The sequence below is a fragment of the Falco punctatus genome (assembly GCF_963210335.1).
Source record: "Falco punctatus genome assembly, chromosome: 6".
NCBI lineage: Eukaryota > Metazoa > Chordata > Aves > Falconiformes > Falconidae > Falco > Falco punctatus.
This window is the reverse complement of record NC_137585.1, coordinates 12397821-12418818: the sequence shown is the minus strand read 5'-3', so window position 1 is coordinate 12418818 and position 20998 is coordinate 12397821. Positions and strand designations below refer to the sequence as shown.

Genomic DNA, 20998 nt, shown 5'->3' with positions numbered 1-20998 from the left:
TGTGTAAGGGCAGAGACACCCAGCCCTGGAGGAGATCCTAAAGTCTGCCTGGATCCTTGTTTGTCTTTCAAGTAGACTGATTTCACACCTTCACAGGCGGTTGGTCATTAGAAATATTAAGTGTCGCGCATAAGGGGAGGTTGGGCTGGGCAGCTCAGACCCATGGTAGTCCCTGGCTCAGTAGAGTAGGGGTGTCCAACTCGGGCTCCTTTTGGTAGTCCCAGCCATGGAGCTCAAAGCAGCTGGAGAACCTTACCCATATAAGGTCCTGTTTGCACTTGCTGTGGTATTAGGCTATTCTGGTTATTGCTATTATTAGTGCTGTGGCCATCCTGCAAGGTGATTAGCTCATGTCTGAGTCCTTGCAATTGGCTAGCATGTCCTTTGGAGGTGGTTTGGTTTCCCATAGGGACTTCCAGAAAGGTGCTTGGGAATCAGCAGCACAGTTTGTGGGGCACAGGTCTGGGGTCAAGCAAAGAAAGCAGATTCACAGGCTCCTTTGTTGACTCTCACTTGGGTGTCACAACACAGAGGCTCAACTCTGTAGCTAGAACTAAGGGAGATTTTGTTGTTCTTGTTGCTGTTGTGGTCCTACTTTTTGACCAAAGGTACTCTGTGTCTGTTTCCCTGTTGTACCTTACGTTATACTCTTCAGCCCCTCTTACAACTCTCCTGTCTGGTTGGGATCTCCTCTGACTTGGTCTTGGCTTCACAAATACCATACTCAAAACTGCTGAGGTTTCAAAATAAGCAGCAAAAGGAGGGGTTGATCTCTGAGTGGCAAAATTTGCTATTGGGTTTTGGTTATCTTGGAACAGGTCAGCCAGGTTGCTGGTTAGCACCACCACAGATTTCCAGGTTTCCCCCCACATGGCCAAGTTTCTCCCTTCTCTGCATCCTCCCTCATTTTCTTGTATTTTATACCCTCCCTGTTTCCCCCTCAATCACCAAGGTCTGAGCAGGTGGTGCCACCCCATCATGGCAGCAAAGCTGAAAGTGGGTCAGGGGAGAGGAGGGCGCTGAGACCTGGTGCTGCTTACTCAGCCAGTCCAAGGGGTAACAATGGGAGCCAAGTCCTGTCTGTTTTAATGCCTGTGCTCCCCTTGCACTAGCCTGGCTGTGTTTGAGGTATGGAAGCCATACAGCTGTGTTCACACTGCGCTGTGCCTGCTTGGCATAGTGATATCTCATGAAATTGCCGCAGGCCACTTCTGGGGTCTCTGTGTCCTTTTATTTTTAGATTGCCCCCTCCCTGGGTGTTTGCAGATCACGTGGCCTTGGTATAACCGTGGCTTTCATTGTTTCAGGTTTTTATGTAGGGAAAGATTTCACAGAGTGGCTCACGTACTCTTTGTGGTAGGAGGGTGGTGGCCCTACAGTGAAGGTGTTTCCTTTCGGCCTCACCACGTTAAGCCCACCATACCCTCTTGTTGCCCATATGATTGAGTGGGGATTTTGTTGCAGGGATGAAGGTGCTCATTGTCTCTTAAAATGGGGCATATTGTAAGGGGGGAAAGAGGGAAAGAAAACCAGAAGTACTTACCTCCTAACCCTGCTAGCCATAGCACTGCAAAATACTCACCAGGAAAGTCCCCATTAAATGCTGGCAGTCATGCAGGGATTTATGTTGTTGGTGCAGGAAATGAATGGCAGAAGAGCATGTCTCTGCAGAAGACCTGACTGGTTGGTGTAATGTAAGGACGAAACACAGAGGAGTCCCAGCCCTCGTTGATTTCTTCTTAGAAGTATGCCCAGGAGGGAAAACCAGCCATCCCCATGACACAGCTTTTTTTCTGTAAGTGAATTCTTTTCTTATCCTTTGAGGTGACTGCTTAGCAATTGCAGTGTGTTTGAGCACACTCAGTATTTCCAAACCAAGCCTCTTGTGTTAGGCTCTGAAATCCATCCCCAAACATCCATGCAAAAAATGATCTCCTTTCTGCCTACAGCCCGAGACCAGATAGCGCAGGCGTGGAAGGAAGGAGAATTCATTACCCCAATTCCATAAGATGGTGTTTGTTTTTTTTTTAATTTTAAGCTTTTTAAATTCAGATTTCTGCATCCCCGTATGCATGTTTTTACCCAGTCCCAGCACCCCTGTGATCTGGTGAGCTGTGCCTGTGCTGCCTGGAGCCCCTCCCTGTGCCCTGCATGCACTGAGGGTATCTCGCCATGTTCTGGGGTAGAGCCCTTTCCACTTGTGCTAACTGCTCGAGGACAGGCTCGTCTACTTGGCCGTGCAAACCCCCTGCGTTTCCCTGGCCCGGGAGAGGTTGTCTGAGGCTGCTGCAGGTGCGGGAGTGCTGTGGAGGCATGGCCGTCTCCCAGGCAGACAGGGAGCTGTGCCTGGACCCCATCCACACTACGCTGAGCAGGGCAGGCAAGTGTGCAGCAGCACCCAGCTAGCGAGTGGGCCAGCCTGCATGCCCACTGCTGTGTGCCAGCTCGGGATCCTTCCTGTGGTTATCCAGTTCCTCACCACCGACGGCAAAACGCTGCTGGATCCCCTCATCTCCTGTCCTCCTACCCAGGACAAGGCTTGATGCCGGGTTATTCTACATGTGCATTAGAAACTGGGATATGAATATGCATGTGAACAGAAATTATCTGCATCTTCAGAGGCTTGTATGAACCCTCCTTGTAAACAAAAACATGAATCAAGATCAAAAGCAATTTACCTCTGAGAAATGAATGGGGGCTTCCGAACACCACGCTGCTTTGTCCGTAAGCCTGCAATGTATTTGCTGCTAGTTTAGGGCTTGTTCCTGAATGAATATGTAATTTCTCTGAGGCCCATGTGGCTTCCCTAGAAAGACAGCTGACTTACACGGCGTACCAGCAATGTAACAACAACTGGCTTTGTGTGGCGAAAAACAATAAAGCAACCCTCTTCCTCCCCCAGCTCCCAATGGGCGAGCGCTAGGAATTGGTACAAAAGCCTCTGGGCTTGTTGTTTGGCAAGGCCTTCCCTTGGCCTCTCTAGGTTTTGGGGAAATGGGAAGGAGGAAGAAGGCTCTGCTTATTTCACTGACGGGTCCCTGAGGATGGGTGCCTGCCATGCACTCCGTGGCATTCGGCTCAGGGAGGTCTGATGCCCTCACAGCCTGACCCCTTATCGCAGCTAGCAAGGCCCCAGGGTTGCAAAGCATCCCTATAGATGCGTCAATTGGAGTATGTGGGTAGTCTCCCTGACTTTGAGGAGACTGTGGTGTGTTTAAACACAGGCAAGCTGCTAACATGCTGGATGGCTTTGGGGCCCAAACAGTAAGCTGTGTCCTGCAGGATGCTGTGTGGTGGTGACTCCCACTGGAACCAGGGGTATTTGAGGGAGCTTAGTGCTCTGGAGGATGAGGTCTTGTCTCCTGTGGAAAGTCTAGAGGTTGCTTCCCCACTGCTGGGTTCACTCGAGGGACCCTGTTCAGACCCATTTCCACTTCCCTGAAGCCCGTAAGCTCGCACCGCAGAGACCATCCATCCCAGCTGGAGCAATGCAATGGGGACTCATGGCCAGGGTCTAAGAAGCAATGGGAAGCCCCTACATATTCTGGCTCTAAGCACCAATTGCTATACTATTCATTAGGCATACATCATGATAAGCTAAAGTCTTTACATGACTCAGAGGTAAAACATTTGTGATCTGAGTCTTTGGGAAAAGAAGGAAGGCAATCTCAAAGTCTGAAAAGAAAGCTAACTTTATTAACAGCCATCTTCAGGCTGAATTGTATTTAGTGTCATATTAAATGATAATACTGTGTACTATTGTAGCACATAGCTGCTTAGAAATAGATTTAAAGAAAAAAGGAGAATGAATTACAGAACCCAGGGTACAGACGTTCAGCCAGCAGAAATCATCTTTCCTACATGGAAGTCCACCGAGTTGAACACTTCTACATCTGCTGACCTTCTGACCATCTAAATTGACTAGCACAGAATTAAATAATAACAATACATTAGAATACTTAAGCAGATATTCAACTACACTTTACAGTTACAAATCTGTTAGTACAGTTAGAAATCTGTGGTGAAAATGGCCTAGAACAAGACCCCATCACCTGAAATTGGCATGAGAACTGTGGTTGCCAATAACTTTTTTTGAGAGTTAGGCACTCAGGTATAGTTCAGTGGGGTCTTTGCCCCCAGCTCCCTGGCATTGTAGGCTTTAAGAATTTCATAGGTTATGTAGCAAAGCTATAACAGCATTTGAATCCTAGGGACTACACTTTAATGGCCAGCGGCAAGTACAGTAACAGCAATGGTGAGTAACTTCATAGATCTGCAAAGATAAGTGCCTGTTCTTTACTAGAGACACATTATACATGGATGTAATATTTTATTGTTATGGAGATTTTAAAAAAAGAAAGGTATATTGGCATAACTCTTTCCACTGAAGTACAGAGACCGTTTTCCTGGACTTGGAAGAGAGCAGCTTTTGGCCAGTGCCGATTGCTGCTAAAAATCCCACCAAAGGGAAAAAGTTGTGCATAGCCATGTCCAGTCATCCATCATTGTATGGAGTACCGATGGCTTCACCCTGCATGAGGCTATCGCAGCTGAAACAAGAATGTACCAAATGCTGCTCTGGAGTTACCCGATGGATGACAGAAGTTAATGGGGATTTTGGCATCACCACCCGCACAGCCACAATTCTGTCCATGGTTTTAAAAAACACTGAGGAGCTTTGAAGTCACAGGAACTGACTTTTTATGTTGCATGGAAGGATTTACTTATGCTCAGTGGAAAAAGAGGAGAGTACAGTGGAAAAATGCATGGGCTACCTTCCTCTTCATTCCTGATTTTGAGAAAATCAGATTTCTTCTGGAAATCAGACCATCTCATTCGGTGTATCAGACTGTTTCATAGTGCCTGGTAACTTCTGTGTGCTGAGGGCTGACATGCTTATCATTAAACCATTTAGTTCTGTCTGAGCCCTGTTCTGTAGTAGTCTGAGTTTGTCTTTCAAGCTCAGCTACATAAACAGTGAGCTTTGCAGGGAGGGACAGAAGGTCTAAAGTTGCTGTGGTGGTCGATGGGAAGCCCATGGAGGTAGCCAGTGTGGGTTATATTCTTTCAGATCTAAAGGAAAGGAACCAAATTTGGCAGCTGTGTTAGCGATGCTGGATGGAGCAATGTGTAAGTGCCAGATCAACACGTTCCTCATACTGGCACAGAAGATAATGGCTTGGGCATTGCTGCTGCTGCAACAAGGGCAAGGCTGAATTTTGTATGTGCTATGGAAAAAACTTTTGATAAATGAAACAAAAGCAGGGAGGAGGAATCTGTTAGGTCCTGATGATTTGGCATGACAGAGAGGGTTAGAGTGGTTAGCTGCAGTGGAGAGCGGAAGGAGAGAGGTGAGTAAAGACAGGAGGGTTTGGGGGGAGGGAGGACACATTTGGTCTTAGCTATACTGAACTTGATTTGTCAGGGAGAAGTATACAAAGGACAGGCAGAGAAAGGAGCTGGCACTGAGACATGGAGATGGGATAGGGAAACCCGTCCATCTGTGGCCCGCCAGCTCCAGGAGGGCAGTGGGAGAGTGAGGGAGGTGACCCCGAGGGACAGTGTGGGGCCAAGGGCAGGGCTGTGCTCCTCCAGCTGTCCTCCTCCGGCCCCCTTCTTTCTACACCTGTGGCAGTCCCCAGCCTGGGGGAGGTGGATGTGGGTGGGTGGGTGTGTGCATGTGCATGTCTGTCTGTCTGTCTGTCTGACTCCTGGTGCCCCCTCCACAGCATTTGGCTTGGTCACCACCATCTCTGCTCACTGACCTCCCCACCACGGATGGAGCTGGAGGCGTTTGCCCAGCAGGCAGTGGTGCTTTTCAGGGGCCTCTACTGCCACAGGGGGGGTTCAGACCCTGGGAGTGTCCAGGCGTTCAGTTCCTGCCACCCCCCAGGAGCTCCGATCCTTATGGGGGTGCTGGGCCTCCCCTTTTGGGTGTGATATGGGTAAAGGGGAACAGTCTAGAGCAGGCTGAATGATTTGGTCAAAATCTCTCTCAGTTTGAAATTGAATTAGCAGGAGATCTGTGTTTTGCTTTGTTTCTTAAGTAGAAACAGCTGGGCCGAAGGGATGGTGGGGGGAACAAAAAGAAGCTGCTTAATCAGCCTTACTTTCGGACAACTGCTTGGAGATCTCCCCACGGGGCTGGGTTCCTGCTGCCCATACAAATCTACTAGCATGTCTTCCCCCAGTTTTTATTTTTCAGTTTGAAAATGTAGGTCAGCGATAGATCGTAAGTCGCAGCATGCTGGAATATGTAGGTCAGGCAAACTGTACCAAGAAAAGAAAAAAAAAAAGCAATTTTACAACTGCTTCCAGCAGGAAAAGGCCACACTGGGAATTGGGCTTTTGAATGGGATATCCTCTCCCGATCCAAGTGCCCCGGCTGGGACGCCCAACAGTTTGCAGCCAAGAATAACAGAGGATCAGAGAAGGAGAAGGAGGGAGAAGGGGAGGACAGGGGTCTGACCAGCTCATATGACCCTCCGTTAGAGACTTATAAAAGGGGCTGGTACAAGCTCATTTTTCATGAGTTTTAATCCCTCCTGCTTATGATGCTGAGCCAAGGGTTTTTCTGGAGAATCTGAGTCACAAGGCTTGCAGCTGGAAAGAGAGGATTGATAGCAGCAGCTCAGCAGGCACAACCACGTCTGGAGAGCTGGGAGGGGAGCAGCAAAGCCACCGGTTTTCAACAACACCACAGTTGTCTTTGAAGGAACGGGGGAAGGGTGGGAGGAACACACCAAAAATATTAGGAAGGGGAAGACAGTGGTTGTCCTTATGTCACTGTTTCTGCTGCTGCTCTCAGGAGCTCCTGGAGTAGAGGTTTTTCATGAGCAGGGTTGTGCATGTGTGCGTGCATGTAGGGGGAGTCTGCTTTGTGATTTCACGGTAGGCTTAGCCAGAGGCATGTTTGGGAGCAAGGAGATCTCTTAAGAAGTGTGGTGTTTCAGCTCGTGTTTGCCTGTCTTTGGTTTTATTTGGAAATTGAGGGAAATAAGAGTTGTTTTTTTAAAAAAAAATAAAATGTGTTTTCCGCCTTATTCCCTTAAAAAAAAAAGTATTTATGAAGGGTGGAGTAAAAGAGATTTGGGGGAGAAGAGAACTTGCCAGCCACGGAGGACTGAGGCAGACAAGCTTCTTTCCTCATCTCCAGACCGTGCAGTATTTTATATAGAAAGAGTTTTTTGCTAGAGCTTGACTGGAGTCCTGTCCCTTGTGCTGCCAAGTCTGATACCTGAGCAGGAGAAGGGCGTAGCAGGAGAGATGCTTTTGCTCTGGCTCAGCCTCAGTGCATTCCCTCACGGTATGGGCTGGGCTTCCTTTAGGCAGGAGAGCATTAAAACTGTTTGGTATTTTTATTTTCACAAGGCTCTTTCCCACTTCCCATTGGGTTTCCATGTCTGTCAGTCAGTACTTCATTAGCATGACTTGTAGCAGATGCTGACAGGGACAAGAAGTGCCTGTGTCCTGTTACATCTCTTTTCCTGCTCTTGCTGTCCAACAGTCCAGAGCCTTATTTCCTATTATCCTTTTCCCAGGATAAGTGGCAAGGAAGGCTGTTGGCATACTTAAATCTTGTTAACTCTTAACAGGAGTCACCTGCATGTCTTCACTATGTAAATGGGAAGAACAGCTCCTTGAGTGTTAATCAGAACATGCCTCTCCTCAGTCCTCACTGTGGACTGTTGTGTATAGCTGGTTCCTTTCTAATTAATTTTTAACAGAGGAATCCTATGAGGCATATCTCATGCTGTGCTGGGAAAGGGCAGTTACACACCGGCACAGACCTTTCTAGAGCCCTCTCTCTGGTGACCATTGTTTACAGTAAATGAGTCCCTGACAGCTACAGCACTTGGCTTCTGTGGTCATGGTTGCATTACTGTCACCTGAGCAGAGGAATATAACCAGTTTAGACAGAAAGAGGAAAGCACTGGCTGCAGCTGTTTGGCCATTTTCTGGTTGCTTCATTCTTTTCTGCCACTTAAAGGAATTTTAATTCATATGGAGGAAGGAATATAATTGTCTATGTCATTGTAAACAAGGTAAACTCCAGGCTGCAGCCTGCCTTCATTTCAGGGCAGGACCTGGGAATGCCTGTCAGTGCTTCCTGCACCCTGCTATCTCGGCAAAGGATGCCAGGGCTCGCAGGCTGCTGCTGCCTCCTCCAGCACATCCAGGCTGTCTGGGCTCCTGAAGGACCAGGGCTGTGAAACAGCAAGCATCTGTGCTGCAGTGTAAGATACAGTCAGAACGGCTGGACTGCACACGACAGTGGCTCGGCTCTTCCCATGAGCTCCTTGCCATCCCACGCCAGCACAGCTGACTTCCTTGAAGTACTCTCAGTCCTGCAACTCAGCTGTGGTGCTGTTCTTATGCTAGATCTTCCCCCCATCCGTACCTTACTGTCACCTCTGAGCTTCCACTGTAGCACTTCCGGATCTGCCCTGTAGCCCCACTGTCCCACCTCTCCTGGGCTTTGCATGCTTTCCTCTCTCCTTCCTCTTTTTCCCAGCCATCCCAGTCCTGAGGGACTCTCCCAGTCCCGAATGCCCACGGAGCTCTGTATGACCCTACAGCCCTCTTGCACTCCCCATTTTGAGCGCCCTGCCGCCCCCACTAGCCTCCGTCAGCCCTCACCTGCACGACATTCTCCGTTGCTGTTCCCATCGGGGCTGCCCCCGTGGCTTTTTTGGCACAATTCATGTCCTGTCCTGCTATTCATGCCTCTTGGTTAGGTCGACACAGAAATGCGATAGTTTGCCTCCCCGACAGAGTTTCATGGGGTGAGGAACCAGGTAGTGTTCAGACAAAGAGTGCTTTCCCAAGAGAGGGACAGCCGGTGTGCTCCAGCTAGAGCTGCTGGAGCGGTTCCTTTCGCATTTGTTGACTTGTAGTTCCCAGCGCTAGAAAGGATAAAGTAGTATTTTCGCCAGTCTTGGAGCTTTTAAAAGTTCAGTTGTAACCCACTCAGGATCCTGAACAAGCAGCCTGATTCCTTTGCTTCTGGTTCCTCCTGAACCAGGAGCAAAGGCAGCTGTGGCTGTGAGCTTATTGACGGATGTTTTGGACTAGCTGTCCCAAATATCAAGTCTGAAGAGCTCAAGCAGAGCTTTTATGCCTTATTGTCTCCTTACATAACTAAATCCCTTTAAAATGTGGACCCGAATCCCTTTAGAAAGTAGGACACAGGCACCTATATCACCGAGAAATTGTTTGGAAATGGTTACTTGTGGTCTTTGTTAGGAGTCTGCGGCTCAGTGAATCTGTCTTAAGATATGCAGAGCTGGTTTGCCTCTCAAGCCTATTTTGCAAGTCAGGGAGGAAAAGTGACCTGAAGGTGGTGGACTGATAATAGGATAAAGCTGAGGCAAAATGGAGTGAACTGATCCAAGCCTGCATCAATTTGCTTTTAGCACCTGCCTTTGCATTAAAAAGCATAACAAGCAGAAATATAATGAAGAAAAGAAATGCCAATTCTTGAACTCTGAAGAAGCTAAAGGCAATATGGGGGAAAAAACTCCAAACAGTATTATCTAAATATCCTAAAAATGCATTAAAATTGAAGCCACAGTCACCAAGTGCATATGCATTTGTATATTCATCTGCAAATACCTCTATCTTCCAATGCCGAGTGTGAAATGGTAGTGTTGCATTGAGGCTGGGCTGTCATGATACTCCAGCCACTTTATTGGCAGATCACCCTGAAAGACCCGATTTTGAACTCTTAGTTTTACCCAAGTGTCTTATGAATTTTGTGGAACCAATCATGTACTCATAAATTAACCACAAATATATGTCAGTGCTGGCAAACTTGGAGCCTGGTCATTTACCATAAGGAATGCAATTGTTTGGGGAAATCACGTTCAAACCAGAATTAATAACAAGGAACAGCTATTCTACACCTGCTTCATACAAAGGTGGAAGAGTCCTACAATGCAAAGCTGTGGAGAATCAAGTTGACTTGATTTTTCTCTGTTTAACTAAATCAGACTTCTCGGGTATCTTCAAGACCAGCAATGAAATACCATAAGATCACATGGCAGGGGGTGTCTGATGCTTCCAGCCGTGTGATACAAGCCGTGATGTGTCTTAGCTGGGAATCTTACCTTCTGGTATGGCTCTTTCCAGCATTATCTATAGTACCACTTATGTTTAATGCCGTTGTCATCTGCAGTTCATACAAGCTGTTATGGTATGGAAAGCCCCTGTTGTGCTACGCTGCCTAAAAGCACGAGCCATGTCGCTGGCTGTTGGGGAATGTGTGCCAACGTGTGAATGTCATGTCTGGGATCCTGTGCACTGAACCTAACCTCATATCCTTCAAGGGTAGTAAATACTGATTTATACTACTTGTAAAAGTGTGAAGAATTGGTTCACTCATCTAAGGGCTGCAAATGTCAAAACACAGTAATTGCAGTCAGCCTGGAAACACCATGATACAAACTTTCCTATAGCATTCTAGCATTTATAAAGCAAGTTTCCAGTTTATCAGTGCAAATTACTCTAACCTCTCTGGGTTTAAAAGCAGCTTCGTCTAGCAGAGTTTAGATCAGAGGTCTACTATTTTACACCAAGTGCTGAGGTAACTGTAAAAGTGGCAACTTTTTTCCAGATGCCAGAGAAATTGAGGTTTGGTCAGAGTCCTGCACAAAGCTTTGGGTTGATTTGACATAAACCAGGTTAATTGAAATGGTCTAAGCAGTGAGTCTTTCCTAGTCCCTGTCCTTTAGGCTGGAATGTGTTTGGAACTGCTCATGCTGCCACATAATCAGGCAGACCTGGGGGGCTGGCAGCCTTTGCCAGGGGACTGAAGAGCAGCTGTGGACAAGCTGTAATTTCTTTGACAAGCATGGCTGCAGCTACAAGAAAATGTGTGTAGACAGTCTAAGGGCTGCAGTTACTTAAGTATCCCAATATGTAGATAGTAGCATCCCTGTATGTCTAGTTGGCCCCTTCAGATGACTAAATAATGTTAGAAAAGTCGTCTAAAATTGCTCCTGACATCCATAGGTAAGGTGCAAGTGATGCTTATTTCTGCAGGCACACAGTTAGACTCCTCAGGAGGTGTTTGTGAGAGGGCAGAAGGTGTTAAGTGAGGAGAAACTTCTGTGGTTTGCACATGGTATTTTGCAGCCTTCAGCAGGAGTTCATGGGGAACCAAAACCTCATCCAGAGACTGATGCTACAGCCATGAGCTGCTCTCACCAGGCCGGGGGAGAGTTGAGAGGGAGCTCACCTCTTTCTGGTTTTGCCTCTCGGAACAGAGGAAAACTGAAAATACTTCTGCAAAGCAGCAGCCCGCAGCCTTCCTCTCTGCCCAGCTGGGCATACTCTTTCTCTTAAACTTCCGCTGGAACTTTCTGTCAGAGAGACCCTAAATCTCAACTCTTCCTAACTGATTCATATGTGAATTGTTCCATGGTAGAAATATCCTGATCTTTTTTACAGTTTTTTGGGGGATGCCCATGCCCTTCCCTTCCTATCTTCCCCAGGAGCCCTGTCACCACAGGTTAGCTCTGTCCTGCTTCCCCGTCCTTGGGGTAAAAGTTAATGAAAAGTGGCTTCATACCACTGTGTGAAGACCTTTGCAGAGCTTTGAGGGGTGCACACATGCTGCTTAGGCCAATGTGAGTCCCAAGCCTGCAGAATCGGCAATGCCACACCATGGGAAAGATGTGTCCTGTTACACCACCTTGCACTCCCCTCCAGACTGTGCAGCAGTCTGTTGCACTGCTAAAGTGAGCAGATAATGTGAGGTGTGTGACAGCAGCTGCCTCCTGGCATCCGTGAATGCTTGGATGTTGGAAACCAGCAGCCACTGGCCAGTGCTGCCATCCTTCTTTGCATTTCTCTGCATTGACTTCAGTTGGATTCTTCTATTTTGGTCAGTTCTGACTGTTTCCCCACCAGGAGCTCCTGGGGAAAATTTCCACCAGCAGCTGGAAAAGAGATTGAGAGTCTGTTAGCACAGGATGCAAAGCAAAGAGTTACACCTTCAACAGTGGTAACAGTGATGTAAGAAAACGCACTTATTTTCGGCTTCTCATCCTGCAATGAGCTCAAGGTTGCCCTTGTAGAGTATGTCTCTGCAAACACTCCTTTTTTTTTGATAACAGCAACACAGGAATTCAAATCCACTTGTCATCAGCTCTCAGACAAGGCATGTCTTTCTTTCCTTATATTTTCCCAACTCTGAAAGGAATGAGCTTGCCGAGAAGATGCAGACCCAGCTGCCTGCAGTGGAACAGGGCTGCTATGTAGGTGAGAATGGCCTGAAGCAATCTGCATGACTTCAGCTTGCATTTCTATCCAGGGAGGTGGGGTAGTCTCCTTTCATGTTCCTTCGATGAGATCAGTGGGCGTACAAAGTGTTCATTAACAGCCACCTGAAATGATTATGACATTTTTCCTTTATAAGGCAAATATTGAAACGTCCTGGGTCTGATATTTCTATATTTCTCATTAGTGTGAAAATTAGCTAAAAATGGGCATCTATTTTTTCTCTGCTGGTAGGTGGAATAACAAACAGGTTGAGATAGTAGCTGACAGGATGATGCCTAAATGCCATGCAAACCAAAATTTCCTTGGAAGTGAGTTCAGGTTGTTATGCATGAGTTTTTTGAGTACTGTCCTATGGAAAACAGGCTAATCCCATTTCAGGGACAGTGGGACATTAAAGGTGATGAAAGGATGTCCCCAGCAAAAGTGCTAGTGCCCAGGGAAGCTGGGAGCAGAGTGGGGAACTGAGCTGGGAAATGAGCCTTTGGACTAGACCTCAGCCATCCTCTGTTTGCCTAAAGGAGCTTGGAGGAGGATCTGGCCCTTCCATGTTATGTGTAAATTCAATAATTAGCAGCTTGTTTGGGAGCTGAAGGGATTTCTTGGTACCCATGAAGGGAGTGATTACATGATATTTCATATTTTCAAAACAATTACCCATCCTCTGCACTCACAATTTGTAATGTATATTGCGTTGTTTACAGCTCATCATTCGAAAGATAGCAAGTCCCTGGGGGATGGAAGTAGAGGGGGAAGGACAGAGGAAGACAATCTAAATTCTTATTCCTAGTGTCTATAAAGCTAATCCTGAGCTCCTTGGGATAGGGTTCCCTTGAAGTGAGGGAGTTTTGCTTCAGCAAGAGTTCAGATCCTTTATTTTGTGTAAATAAATACAGGGAGGAAGTTCCAGACTCAGCAGTAGCAGGCATTGTGGAGCTGAGCAGTTTTCTCTGTTAGGAAGATAATATCTAAATGCTCTAATTATAGCTACAGTGCAGCATACTAGGGAAATCCCCACCATTACTCTTTAGTAGCTGCTGCTGCAAAGTTTCATGGTCTGAACCATGACCTGCTTGTTAACTTATTACAAGCCTGTCAGACTACAAACTTTTCTTTTGGTGCAAAAAATCATCCCTTGCGGACCCGGGGAGGGTCCTGTCTTGTACTGAGAAAAGTCTGCATTAGGACCAGTCTGAAGCTAGCCATTTCCAGGGGTGCACCGGTGGCCTTGGGAAGCTAAGGACCACAGAAATACTGATGATCTTACTCATCCACTTGACAAACAGAAAGTCTTGAGATCTTCCTGGGGCAAACAGACTTCTAGGCCACGTGTATGGCAAGCAGTTCAGTGTCTCCATTGAGCTTTTCTTGCCTTCCTCAACTCCTCTTCCATTGGTGGATCACTTCAGTGGTAATGCCTGAAGAGTTTCCAAAGTGGAGTGAGCCACCACTTTGCATGGTGCCCAACTGCGTCTTTCTTTCTCATACGAAAGAGCGAGTAGAAGCTGGGATGTGGGGTGTGAGGTCAGTCAACCCTGTGTTAACCCTGGGAGAGGCTGTGGCTCCAGCTGGATGCATAATTCTGATGAAACCGTGACCCAGGGGATGCAGCCCAGCACAGCTTCCCCAGCTCCCACATGTGGCCTGCACCATGTCAATGTGCTGCTCTTCGGGATCTGCCACCTCCTGTCTTTGGCACCTGTGCTGGAGGCGGCTGGCTCGCTGTTGAAAAAGAGCCTTAGTTTCAGATAGTTTGCAAATAGGGCCTCTTCAGCTGACTTCAGGGAGGTGCTGCTCATGTCTGGAAGATTAATTCTTTCGGTTGCTGCTTCTGTTTGGTGTGTACCGTGATGCTGAGGTTCGAGCACCATAGCACTGGGATGTGGCATTCAGGTACATTATGTGTACATGGAGCATGGTACATACAGTAAGTAAGCAAAGCAGGTTTTGCTGCTGTCCTGTAATCATATGGGATGGGTTCCTAGTTAACCAGGGTCTTAGCAATAGGTCTGATGCAATTTATGACATCCATTTAAAAAGCCATGCTAGTCTTGTAAAGAAGCCTTATTACAGAAGAATTAACCATTTGGCTGCTCTGGCTAAGGAAACAAATTTCATTTTTTGTCACATGTATAAACGCTTACTGAGGGCTTGAAATGAAACGAATTGATTCCTTCCCCCAGCTGAAAAGTTTGCATGGAGAGGATTACAAAACTGGGAAAGATGTGTGCCAGACCCCCAAATGATTTAGGAGATTGTTCATTAATACAATTCAGTTTCTTAAATCTTAGATTTCGATCTAAATTCCTCCACCTCTTGTGCTTGCATCTTGTGCTGGATGCAAACATCTCTATTTGTACTGCAAATACAGCTATTGCCTGTCCAGTTTTCCCCAGAAATACCTTCTTTTCCCACCTGAAACACTTACCCAGGTGAAATCTGAGGACTTTGGACTAAGATTTCCAGATGCCTCTGGGCTTGGTTGGAGAAGTTGTTTGCTGCACATGACTGTCATTTGTGTGGTGCCTCTTCAGTAAGTTCAGTGTGTCAGAGATCTTCTGGTGTGCTGCTAACGGGACATGCACACGCATCTCTCAGCACAAATGTCTGAAAGCTCCCTAAACGATTGCCTTAATCTGAGATGCTTAATGGCCAACTCCTGCCTGAACTCCAACAGATCCAAAAATGAGGCAGAGTGGTATGGATACCTCACAAAATACAGCACACCTGGTTTTCAAACCTGTCAGCAATGGGAGCCTCCTCTGATAGTTCAGTGATTAGCACACTGGACACCAAATTAGTTCCGATTTGTCCTAAATTCAGAGAAACGTTAACTTTCAGGAGGACATCTCTTCTTAGAGCTACACTACCATGCACCGGAGGATGCCAGATTCCTGGAGACAAAAAAAAAAGAAGCTGGGTTCTGTAGCCTAATCCTTTGGGTAGTTGCTGGGGAAGGAAAGCCCTTGATCTGGTCTCTGCTCCTGTGTATTACTTCTACTTTACCCCTTATGTACTTTCCAATATATTTTTGGTGGATAAAAATCAGAGATAATCTTGGGGCTGGGACAAAGACCGTAAGATTCACCAGTCAGTACCCCAGAGTACTATTTCAGTTCTCAGCTCATTGATGGTTAAGTGAATGTTTTGACACCGTTGTTTTGGAGAGAAGAAGATGTATATCCAGAAAAGCCTGCAGAGGCTGGTGGTTAGAGCATTTCTGAAGGTGCAAGAGTTTTAACCCTGCCATGAAGACAGCCTGGGCGTCCTGTTTGGGAGGTGCTCCTACCACTCACGTTAGGATCTGCTGTCCTTCCTGTTAGAAAAGGCAGTTGCAGATGCCACACTGAGTGGAGACCCCGAGCTGGTGCACAGGTATCACATCCTTGCTGAGCAGATGCGGCAGTTCAGCCTCCCAGCCCAGGCTCTGGAGTTTGGCCGGACTTCAGGCTGGCACCTGGGGTTGCTCAGCCACCTGTCAAGGCCTGGGATCGCCGTGTCCTGGCCACAATCAGAAATGCAGATCACTGAGGAGCTCAGCTGCTGGATACCAGGTAGGGAAAAGGGGGAGTTCAGTGGTGTAAGAGCCCAGGGCCTAAATTCTGTCAGCATTGTGGGCTACCCTGTCTTTTCTGGTGTAAAGAGTCTACCATAGTTTTTGTCTATAGCATAAGCTATATCAAATATTTCCTGTAGAAATTATTGTATGGCTTTTCAATGTACTTGTCCTTCTAATTCAGGGGTCCTCAAACTTTTTAACCAGGGGGCCGGCGCGCGGATGAAGTGGCAGGCAGTCACCTGCGGCTGCTTGGTTTCCCCCCCAACCCCCGGCGGGGGCGGGGCGGGGGTGTTCTGTAAATACCGGGGCCGGATTGAGGACCCTGGGGGGCCGTATCCAGCCTGTGGGCCGTAGTTTGAGGATCCCTGTTCTAATTATTGGTTCTACGTGATCATGTTAGTTATATTTATCAAATGCATTGTCGCAGCATATATATACATATGCATGTACAAGGATGCGTACACACACACATATATATATATTTGCATGTACATTAGTGCAAACACACATGCATGCATACATATATATGTATGTATACATATGCGGGAAAAACTGGGAGTTACTGATTTAGGTTGAATCCTTTATTATTCCTCAGTGGCTGATCAGCGCAGACTGAAGGCTGGGGATCTCCTCAGCTGTAGACTCAGCTTTCTCACAACAGAAATTCCCTGCACTCTGGCAAACACAATTTCCCTGGAAAGCGCCCCATGATTTTCACCCCTGCAATCAATAACCTGTGGCCTGCTCCCATAGAGCACGTAACCATATTAAGGTTTTGTACTTCAGTTGCATTTGTATCTCCATTGGATTTAAAGTTTGCATGACCATGTGTAATATCCAAGCAAACACAAAAGCTAATGCTGTAAGCTCCACCTGGCCAGATTCAATATTCAATGCCTGTGTGAATAGTAGCATTATTGTGTCAAGCAGAGTTTACAATGGAAATTCAGAGCAGCTACAGGTGGTTTGAAGTCAAACAAAGAAAAGTCCGTTTACTCAGTGAGCTTACTAAAACGTGGTTGCAATTCAGTATCAGCTGATGATCAGTTCTCTGAGATAAGCAACCATCTGTCACCCACCATGTGCTTTCAGTAAATAGGAGTTCTCTGCAGGCAGCCCCTGTGCTTTGGGATTCTCCCTGGATGTCTGCTCTGCTCTTCTCCTGAGATACGTATGGCTGGTAGGTAGGCTGCAGTCTTGGCCCTGCTCTCAGGCTTTCCAGAGAAGAAGGGAAGCTGTGTGACACATCAGGAGGAAGGGGACGCTGTAACCGAGTGGTGTTGGTAGTGGAAAAGAAATTGACTTGGTTGATGCAGGACTCTCTGCCCTTATTTCACTGGTATATGAGTACCTAAGCTCCTGCACAGAAAAAGCGAAAGTGTGGTTTATTGGCATATATACAACAGACCTAAATATCAGAACTAGAGCTCCCTCTTCAAACCCTGACCTGGTTGTGACACACTGTTCTGACACCACGCAGGTGTGATGGCTCAGGAGCTCCAACCAAGTCTGCACTGCTGTGCTGCTGCCAAGCCGTGCTAACCTCTCCAGGAACCGTGGTGGAGGACCCCTGGCTAGAGACCTCGGTGCGTGCATGTGTACGTGCGTGCGTGTGTGTAGTTGACTTGAAGCAAAAGTGGTAGCAGTATGAGCAGCTGCTGATACCACTGCAGTATCACTGGTTAGGGGCAGGGCTATGCCCTGCAAGGTGCACATCAAGGCAGTGTGCTGCCCAGCTCTTCTGCACCTTTTCCTCCAGCCCTGCCCCTTCTTTGCGGGTCCCAGCTCTCTACAGGTTTTCTCTGTGTCAGCACTGGGGGGCTAAGCCTGGAGGCAGGCCACGGTCCCCTTGCTGTCCCCCTGCCTCACAGTGTTATTCTCTCCCTCTCTCCCCCTAACAGGATGCCAAAGCAGGGCAGCGCTGAGCTGTGGGACCACAATGCTACAGGCTTGAGGCTGGGGTAGGGGCTGTTGTGGGGATGGTGAAGTACCAGTTTGTCCAAGAGATGATTCAAGAGTCCCGCTTATGCACCAAGGTGCAGCTTCCACCATGAGATTAAGTCTCCCATAGACAGCAGCTGGCCTCACAGAGAGCGGGCTAAGTGTGGAGCAGAGGCTTGACTGAGGGAGAGGGAAAGACTGACTGCCTCATTTGGACACATGCCCAGACCCCACTGACGTTTCCTCCAGAAATCCTAACAGTATTCCTGTCCTTTGGGATCACGGTGCTTTCTGAGTATTCCTGTCCTAAAGAATTTTAATGCTACGGACCACCTTCCACTGCTCAGCTTTACCAGATAACGCGATACTTGTTCCGTGTTGAAAGATGACACTAATTTTACTGGTTAAATTCGGGATTGGGCAGAATGCTTCTGCAGTAGCTGATATTATACTCAGGCTTGCTTAACTATATTTCATTTTCAGCTGATGGATTACAGTCAACCTTTATACATGCTTGTTATGGAGCGTTTTAGGAACACAAGAGGTAGGTGCAGCCCAGCCTCTGGCCTGTCTGCAGGCAGCCCCAGCACCTGCAGCCCCCAAGACCTGCCTGCAGTGAGCTGCTCTTGGATGGCCGTTGTGGAGCTGTGCACAGCTGTGCTGCTGACATGCAGCAGTACTGCCTAGGGCAGGGGTCCTCAAACTATGGCCCGCAGGCTGGATACGGGCCCCCAGGGTCCTCAATCCAGCCTCCGGTATTTACAGAACCCCACCACCACCACCACCCCCCCACCCCCGGGGGTTGGGGGGGAAACCAGGCAGCCGCAGATGACTGCCTGCCACTTCATCCACGTGCCGGCCCCCTGGTTAAAAATTTTGAGGACCCCTGGGCTAGGGGGTCATAAGCAAAGGGTCTTAAGGCAGTCAGTGTGTAGAACCTGCTTAGTATTGATGGGTTAGGAAATAATGGTTGAATTTCAGCTGTGAGATCATAGCTCTGGTAAAATGTCTTCTGCCTGGGCTGCCTGTGGCTGGTAGCTGCTCTAGGCAGAAACAGGGTGTCTCCTGTTGCCAACAACCTTTGCATGGCACTTGCCTTGTACCTCCTGATTTTTGATCCCACCAGTCCACTGGGGATCCCTTTGGAGTAGCGATCCCAATAATAACAAATGCAAATCCAGAAGAACCTTTCAGCAAGGCTCTAGTTCTCAGACAAGTCATTTCTGTTCAGGAAGACTGGCTTTGCGTTGGTGAGTGCCTCAGCCCACACACAGTGCTGTACTTTGCTCCTGTTACCATCTGCTTGGTGTAGAACAGAAGTCTAAAACCTGAATGAGATGCAGGGAGATAACAGAGCCAGCATCACTCCTGTGTGAACTGGTTGATAGGAAGGTATCTGCACCCAGAATTTCCACTGGTAGAAGCACTGACTGAGGTCCTGTCGTTTGTGTGATTGTATGAGAGAAGCCTCTGCTTGTCTGCATTTGAAACTTACTCTAATGCAGCTGCAGTGGACAGGGAGGCGGTGGCGGGGGGGGGGGGGGGCGGGGGGGGAGGCAGCGGAGAAATCTCTTGTGTAGGCAAGAGGAAGGAAGGCATAGTTGCAAGAGCATTAGATCTGAAGAGTCACTGGGCAACCTTGAACATCTGAGTTTCTGTTCCCCACATGGTAATGGGTAAACAGGACTGCCCTGCCTCACAGGAGCGCTGTCAGGATAAATATGGCAGAGATGTGGGGGTGGCACAGCATGCCGGAGAAAGGCCTAAAATCCAGTGGCCACACAAACTCTTGAGTGCATCACGGTGCTTAGCTCTCCTACAGCATCTTTCTTGTGTGAATTCCAAATGACCTACCAGACATCACTTACTTTAACCTTCAAAATATTTCTGGGAGTTAGTTATTAGGCCCCTTGTATAGTGAGGATAACAGTGGAGCAGCGCTTTCCAAAGAAAGTGGGAGTGGATTCAGTTTTCCTGACTCTCGGTGTTGTCCTTTAAACAGAGGAATTGCCTTAAGCTTCAAACTCTTTGGTGTTTGTTGGGGCTTTTTTTGCTTATACCTTTTGAGGAGAGGGGAAACGGCCTGGGTAGAAGGGTTAAGCTCAAAGATTTTCTAAAGGGCAGTACAGCTTTTCGCCTTTAGGACTTTACTGCAGAGCTATCTCAAGCTCAAACCTAGATGCTGTCCTTAATGCTAAGGTTTCCATACATAAGCTCTACCGCCATCAGCCCTGTCTGGCTTCAGAGAGGCTGAGTTATTGCTCTCATTTGTACGTCTCCTATGTATATGGAAGATGAAGGCTTAATTACTAAAATCCTTAATAGGGCCTCACTGTCTTCTTTCAGTGTTCTGCTGCATGTGTGGAAAAGCAGGCATATTCCTTCCCCCTCTGCAAAGACCTTACCAAAAAACCCGTGAGTGGATTAGTGTATTGTGATGTGAAGAACCACAGGCCAAACCCATATCTAATTGAATGTTGTAGGAGAAAGAAATTTTAGGGACCCGCAAGCCTTGGAAGGCTGCTAGAGGGAACATGGTCCTGGGGGAGGCCGTGCACTGCCATAGACACACAAAATCAGAGGACTGATGAGGTTGGAAGGCACCTCTGGAGATCATCTGGTCCAACCACCCTGTTCAGAGCAGGGTCAGATAGAGCAGGTTGCTCAGGGCTGTGTCCGGTTGGGTTTTGAACATTTCAAAAGGATAAAGGCTTCTGGCTTTTTTGGGGAAAGTTTAAACTTCCGTGCTAATCAGATTACTTGAGCTACTTTTGCAGTGAAGCCCTATCTTAATTTAAATTCAGCACAAGATGATAGTGGGCAAAATAGTTTTGATATCTGACAGCTGTTAGGAGACTATCGAGTGAATGTTGTTTGGCTTAACCTGGTCTCCAGTGGATAACTGACTAGGTAGGATGACAATCCATGGACTAGCTGGGCAGGAAAAAGAAATTAGAACTTTATCTTAGGCCGAGGCAGGCAGGATGCTGAAGTGAGCAGCACTGCATTCTCCCTGGACACCCCCCTGGGGAAGGAGGAGCAGACCCTCATGATTCTGCTCACTGGAAGCTCTCACCAGGGCTGTAGTTATGCAACATGTCACAAGGAGAAGAAAAACAAACGACTTTTATATCTCCTCACCCATCTGCACTTCCTCCTTGTAGACCAGTACTGCAAACACAATTATCGGGAGCATCGTGTTGGCAGTATTTTTAG

The 20998-nt window shown here is 47.6% G+C and overlaps 2 protein-coding genes across 12 annotated transcripts in view; one reads left to right on the top strand and one right to left on the bottom strand.

Annotated features, from left to right (window-relative positions):
* The window catches only part of MANSC1 (MANSC domain containing 1), a 342189-nt gene that overhangs the window by 300355 nt on the left and 20836 nt on the right, over window positions 1-20998 (bottom strand). The window lies entirely within an intron of this gene.
* The window catches only part of LOC308065864 (uncharacterized protein), a 60462-nt gene that overhangs the window by 22563 nt on the left and 16901 nt on the right, over window positions 1-20998 (top strand). For 7 of the 11 annotated variants that reach the window (XM_080392436.1, XM_080392434.1, XM_080392435.1 and 4 more), the window contains one exon: window positions 1-20998. This exon is cut by the window's left edge; it is cut by the window's right edge. The exons of 3 other annotated variants lie outside the window; for them this stretch is intronic. The gene's annotated coding sequence lies outside the window, so the exon portion shown is untranslated. One more of the 11 variants, XM_080392439.1, reaches the window with a different exon arrangement.